This window comes from Jaculus jaculus, chromosome 14 (assembly GCF_020740685.1).
Source record: "Jaculus jaculus isolate mJacJac1 chromosome 14, mJacJac1.mat.Y.cur, whole genome shotgun sequence".
Lineage (NCBI taxonomy): Eukaryota > Metazoa > Chordata > Mammalia > Rodentia > Dipodidae > Jaculus > Jaculus jaculus.
Window position 1 is genome coordinate 1,268,929 of NC_059115.1, and position 6,522 is coordinate 1,275,450.

Genomic DNA, 6,522 nt, shown 5'->3' on the forward strand with positions numbered 1-6,522 from the left:
GTGAAGATACTCAACAGTGGACACTGCAAGCCTTAAATTTGGCCAGCCAGGCCAAATGTGCCAACAGGTGCAATAGTGGCATGTCTATTATGCCCTTTAATTTGACTAAAGGCCCGCTCCATGGGAGGGAATACATCCCTGATACTGAAAACCTACAATAGGGGTAGTCATGAGCCCTAGGGGTGTAATGTCTGCTGCTGTCTAAAGGTATATACTATGCTCACCAAACTGCCCAGTAAGCCCTTCTCTTAATGTTCATACCCTTATATTAATGCTACTCTCACTTTTTTTTTGTTTGTTTTTCGATTTTTTGAGCTACGATCTCACTCTAGCCTAGACTGACCTGGAACTCACTATGTAGTTTCTGGGTGGCCTTGAACTCACAGCAATCCTCCTACCTCTGCCTCCCAAGTGCTGGGATTAAAGACATGTGCCCCACACTTCACTAGCAAGGCCAGAGGTACTGGACTGGCCACAGGCACAAGAGTTTTCAGCACCCCACCTTGGGGGCAAAAGCAAGTACTGAAGGCAGTGGTAAGGGGACAAAGACCCATTTCAGCCTGGGATGTAGTGAACACAGTGTGTGGCACCAGGGCCTAATTAACCTGAGTCTAAACACTTCGGTCTCTAAGGTGCCTGGTAAAACCTGGGAGCAGGCAACTCCCCCCTGAAGCTTCAATTTCTGACTCTGCAAAAGAGGAAATAAACATTGTAAAAAGCTGCAAATCCCAGGCTGTGCACAGAACATCCATTCACAAACAAAAGTCACCATGGTGTAGTATCTCATTTGCCTTACCTGTAAAATGGGCATCACACTCCTATCTCACTCTCATGACTCTGTAGACTAACTGTAGGTATGTTCTGAGATTAAATGGGGCCATGTGTGCTGAAGACTTGTTATGTGGTTAGCTGATGCTCAATAAACTTGCTGTCTGCCAGCTCTGGAGGGATTTGTCTGTGTGCCTCAGTTTCCTCAACCAAAAGGAAGAGCATGACACCAGGGCCTGCTCCTCTCGAACACAGGTGCACAGCACGTTCGCCTGAAACAGACACAGTATGTGGCACACCAAAAGCCCTTGGTAAGGTCAGTGTCAACCCCATAACACTGCTTTCACTAACCCTGTTAGTCCCATCAGGCAAACCTCTGAAGGCTAGATAGAGGACTAGGGGAGCAAACCCCTAGCGGAAGAAATCCTACAGAACACTCACTACCCGGGACCACTCAGGACATTTCTCACTTATGTCGAGGAACCATGAGGCATGGATGCCAGTTAGCCTGGAAGCCACATCTGCAGACTAGAGTAAGGGTCTGTCCCCTTGACCACATCACCAGCCTGGAAGCCACATCTGCAGACTAGAGTAAGGGTCTGTCCCATTGACCACATCACCAGCCTGATCAACTGATCAATCGGACTGTTGCCAGCCCTGCAGGAAATCCAGACCCAGGGCAAAGGTTACAGGACAAGCCAAGGTCACAAGCTGGCTTAGAGATGGGGGGACACTGGCCACACACTCTAGGGGTTGACTGCTCCAAGCGTTCACCCAAGGGATCACAACAAGGAAGTGCATCTGTGACAGATCTAACTGTGGCAGTCCCCACAGAGACAGGAGCCTTCCTCCCTGGGCCAGGCCATGCTGGGTGAAGGGCAACCCCCTCCAAGTCCCCTTGGCCTATGCACAAAGGAGCAGCTGGGAAAACAGTACGCAGTCTCACCAAGAGGCCAACTGTTACCACTCAACTGGTAGGGACCGTAAACAGGGCAGGCCGCAGGCTGGTCAACGCCTCGGGGCTGAAGATGGGGGAAGCTTGCTGTGGGCAGTGCTGGTGCCGGCCTCCTTCACGCCCTTGCTCACCAAAGCAGGCAGCGCCTGAACTCTCAACTGCTTCTCAGGAACGAGAGGGGACGAGTGCACACCGCTGAAGAGCAGCCTGCTTGGAATTCCTAATTACTCCAGGCTGAGTAAGGCTCATTATGGAGCCCGAAGAGGCCTCCAAATGCAAGAAATGGGGCCTCGGATCCCAAGGATCAAGATGTCCCCAGCCACGTTGCCCTCGGGTGGGGGGGGGAGCTGTCCCTCTGAACACTTCCTTCCTCGAGAGTTAACAAGCAGGTCTGGTAGACAGCTCTTCAAATCCACAGCACTCCCTCCCCTACCAAACACAGCCAGCCGCTCGGACTCCCAAGACACAGCTCCGCCCCCGCCCCCGCCCCCGCCCCCGACCCCGCGGAAAAAGTTTGCCAAAGGACGCCCGCAAGCACCTTCGGGTGGGCTCTAGAGTGTGCACAGTTCAAAGCACCCGGTACCCAACCCGTCCGTAAATACGGGAACAGAGGACCCTCCCCAGCCCTCCGCGCCCCTTCACCCCATCGCTCACACGGGTCAGCATCCCAGCCCACGACCATCCCCGCCCCGCCGCGCCACGGGTGGTACGACCCAGCCGGGCCCGGCACCGGCTCCCCCGGCGACGCAGTGGCACGGCCCGCCCGGCACCCCCCCGACCCGGCCCGCGGCGCCCCCGCTCAGTTCCGGGAAGCACTGGGCCGCGGTCCCCGCCAGCGCACACGGTGGTACGGCCCAGCGCCCGCAGGGGGCTCCGGACGCGACCACCGTGGGGGGGGTGAGCGGCGCTTGGAACACGCGCCGCGGGCGCGCTCACCTGTCACCGGCGGCCGCCCAGCCTCGCCGGCGGCGCTCTGCCCCCGCCCATGGCCACGCTGCGCCCGCTCGCTCGCCCGCAAGCCCGCTCCCGCGCCGGGTGTGTGCGGGGCAGCCCGGCCAACGCCTCCTCCAAGCCACGGCCCCAACGGCTCCGCGCGGCGCGGCCCCCCCCGCCCCTCCCTCTCCCCTTCCCCTGGCCGCTCACCGCCCCCTCCCACCCCCTTCCGGAAGTACCGCCTCCTCCCACCACAAACAGGAACTGACGTGCGCAGTGCGGGACTGCGCGCCGGGAAGTCCTAGGGCGCAGGCGCGGGATCCGAGTGGAGGCGGGTCCCCAGGAGCGCGCCTGCGCATATAGAACAGCGGGGAGGGGGTGTGGCGAAATCCCCATTCAAGCCGCTGGGAAAGGCCTGCGCGCAAGCGTAGGAGGACTCGACACCACTTTCACTAGGTCATTTACATACTCTCTGATCTCAACTCTCGCTGGCGTCCCTGGTTCACAAGCTTCTTTAAAGGGCCAGAGTTGTAGGGTGGCAGTCGGGGTTGAGCCCAAGGTAGGTCTGCAGTCCCGAAACTCAGGGAGTTTAGGCAAGAACGCTACGAGCGCGAGGACAACTTGGGCTATATGAAATCAGGTCTCCAAGATAAAAAAGAAAGAAGCCACAGGTGCCAGACATGGTTCATGCTTATAATCGTTGAGTTCAAAGACAGCCTGAGCTACCAAATGAGCTCCAGATCAGCCTGGCCGAGTGAGACCCTAACTCCAAAAAAAAGGGGGGGGGGTTTGGAGAGATGGTTCGGCGGTTAAGGCGCTTGCCTGCAAGATCTAACAACCTGAGCTCGGTTCCCCAGTACCCGCGTAAAGCTAGATTCACAAAACGGCACACGCATCTGGAGTAAGTTTGCAGAGGCTCTGTGGCGGTCCCAGTCTCTGTCCGTCTGTCTCTGTGTTTGCAAACAGATAAATAAAAAGGGGATAGGGGTGGCACTAGAGAAGCAGAGTCAGGCATATCTGAGTTCGAGGTTAACATGGTGTACAGTGAGTTCCTGGCCAGCCAGAGCTACACTGTTGAAACTATGTCTCAGAAAAACAGGGCTGTAGGGACGGCTGAGTGGTTAAGACACTTACCTGCGAAGCCTAAAGACCAGATTCACAAGTAAGCCAGATGCACAAGATGGCCCATATATCTGGAGTCTGTTTGCAGTGGCTGGATGCCCTAGTGTGCCATCTCTCGCTCTCAAATAAATATATTTTTTTTTTACAAAATAGGTTTAAAAAGAAAGAAAAAAGACAGAAAAACAAAGATGAGCCTTTGCTAAAAATGAAAATGACATCTCCTCAGGAAAAAAAAAAAAAAAAGAGATAAGGGGCTGGAGAGATGGCTTAGCAGTTAAGGTGTTTGCCTGCAAAGCCAAAGGACCTTGGCTAGAGTCACCAGGACCCACATAAGCCAGATGCACAAGGTGGCACATGTGTCTAGAGTTTGTTTTCAGTGGCTGGAGGCCCTGGTGTGCCCATTCTCTCCCTCTCTCTCAAGTAAATAAATAAATGGGCTGGAGAAATGGCTAAGCAGTTAAATGCTTGCCTAAGGACCCCGGTTCGAGGCTCAATTCTCCAGGACCCACGTTAGCCAGATGCACATGGGGGCACATGCATCTGGAATTCGTTTGCAGTGGCTGGAGGCCTTGGCATGCCCATTTTCTCTCTCTCTCTCTCTCTCACACACACACACACTCTGCCTCTTTCTCTGTCACTCTTAAATAAATAAAATTTATTTTAAAATAAATAATGTTTTAAGTGCAAGCAGCCTGTAAAAAGAGGTGATGCACACCTTTAACCAAGGGGCAGAAGTAGGAAGGACACTGGGAGCTCCAGGTCAACTTGTGCTACAATGAGAGCCTACCCCAGGGAAAGAGGTGCAAGCAGAATGAACAAGGGTCCCCTCATCCTAGCAGCGCATATTCCACACAGCAAGTCCAGAGATAGCATTAACCAGATTCACAAAAATGTAAAACGTTCGTAAAATGGCTTGAAGACTTTGTTTTTATTTAAACCCAGGTTCACTTCCCCAGGACCCATATAAGCCAGATGCACAAGTGCACACGGTGATGTACGCATCTGGAGTTCGTTTACAGCAGGTAGAGGCCCTGGTGTGCCCATCCTCAAATAAATATTTAAAGGAGGGTCTGAGAGTAGTGTATGCATCTGGAGTTCATCTGCAGTGGCTGGAGGCCCTGGAATGCCCTTTCTGTCTATCTCTCTTCTCTGTTTGCAAATAAATAAAAATATTAACAGCAGGGTGTGGTGGCACATGCCTTTAATTTCAGCACTTGGGGAGGCAGAGGTAGGAGGATCTCCAAGAGTTCGAGGCCACCCTGAAACTACATAGTGGATTCCAGGACAGCCTGAGCTAGAGTGAGACTCTACCTCAAAAAAATAAACAAAATATATATACATATATATAATTTAAAAGAGGATTGGGTTGTAAGTAGGTCAATGGCAGAGTGCTTGCTTAGCATACACAAAACCCTGGGTTCAATATCCAGCACCACAAAAAGATACCTATTTTTAAAAAGGTTCCCATCTATTAAAAAAAAAATTGGAGTCGTACATGGTGGTGCACACCTTTAATCCCAGCACTTGGGAGGCAGAGGTAGGAGGATCACCATGAATTCTAGGCCACCCTGAGACTACATAGTGAATTCCAGATCAGCATGAGCTAGAGTGAGACCTTACCTCAAAAAAAAAAATTGGAATAATGTCTTCAAAGCCCAGCACGGTGATAATACTGGAAAGGCTAGTGCTGGAGGATCATAAGTACAAGGTCTACCTGGGCCTCAGGTGAGTTTCAGACTAGCCTGGACAACTTTAAGAGAGACACTGTCTCAAAAGGTAAAAAAAAGGACTGGAGAGATGGCTTAGCAGTTAAGGCATTTGCCTGCAAAACCAAAGGAACCCGGTTCGATTCTCCAGGACCCATGTAAGAGTTTGTTTACAGTGGCTGAAGGCCCTGGCATGCCCAATTCTCTCCCTCTCTCTGCCTCTTTCACTGTGTCAAATATATATTTTTTCTAAGAGGTAAAATAAAGCCAGGTATGGTGGCTCATGCCTGTAATCCTGGCACTTTGAAAGGCTGGTGCAATAACACTGCTACAACCTGAAAGCCAGTCTGGGTAACCCAGTGAGACCCTGTCTCAAAGTGTGTGGTGTGGGGCTGGAGAGATGGCTTAGCGGTTAAGCGCTTGCCTGTGAAGCCTAAGGACCCCGGTTCGAGGCTCGGTTCCCCAGGTCCCACGTTAGCCAGATGCACAAGGGGGCGCACGCGTCTGGAGTTCGTTTGCAGAGGCTGGAAGCCCTGGCGCGCCCATTCTCTCTCTCTCCCTCTATCTGTCTTTCTCTCTGTGTCTGTCGCTCTCAAATAAATAAATAAATAATTTTAAAAAAAAGTGTGTGGTGTGGAGGGAGGCACCTAGAGAGATTGTGTAGTGGTTAAGAGCACAACCAGCTTAAGCATAAGAGCCTGAACTGCTGACTTCAACTCCCCAGAACCCATGTAAAAAAAAAAAATTTTTTTAAAGGCTAAGCAATGCATGTGTCTGTAACCTCAATCTGCTGACCAAACACAGAAGCTCCCATTATAAGGAGCATGCAGATGAACAACAAAAGAGAGCACCCAAGGTGCTCCTCTGGCCTTCACACACATGGGCACAGCACACACACTTCAAATACAGCATACCATATATATCCTACTCCACACCACACACTTGCCAAAAAAATAAAAAATAAAAATAAAAACCTGGCAGCTAGGCATGATGGCACATGACTTTAATCCCAGCCCTTGGGAGGCAGAGGTAGGAGGA

At 51.9% G+C, this 6,522-nt stretch overlaps 1 protein-coding gene across 6 annotated transcripts in view; it reads right to left on the minus strand.

The window, feature by feature from the left end:
* Akt2 (AKT serine/threonine kinase 2) overlaps positions 1-2,735 on the minus strand; it is a 70,713-nt gene extending 67,978 nt beyond the window's left edge. For 2 of the 6 annotated variants that reach the window (XM_045133579.1, XM_045133575.1), the window contains exon 1: positions 1,715-2,069. The gene's annotated coding sequence lies outside the window, so the exon portion shown is untranslated. Of the gene's footprint in view, positions 1-1,714; positions 2,070-2,659 lie in introns of those variants that run through there. The other 4 variants (XM_045133578.1, XM_045133573.1, XM_045133580.1 and 1 more) reach the window with 4 other exon arrangements.
* Positions 2,736-6,522: the final 3,787 nt, after the last annotated feature.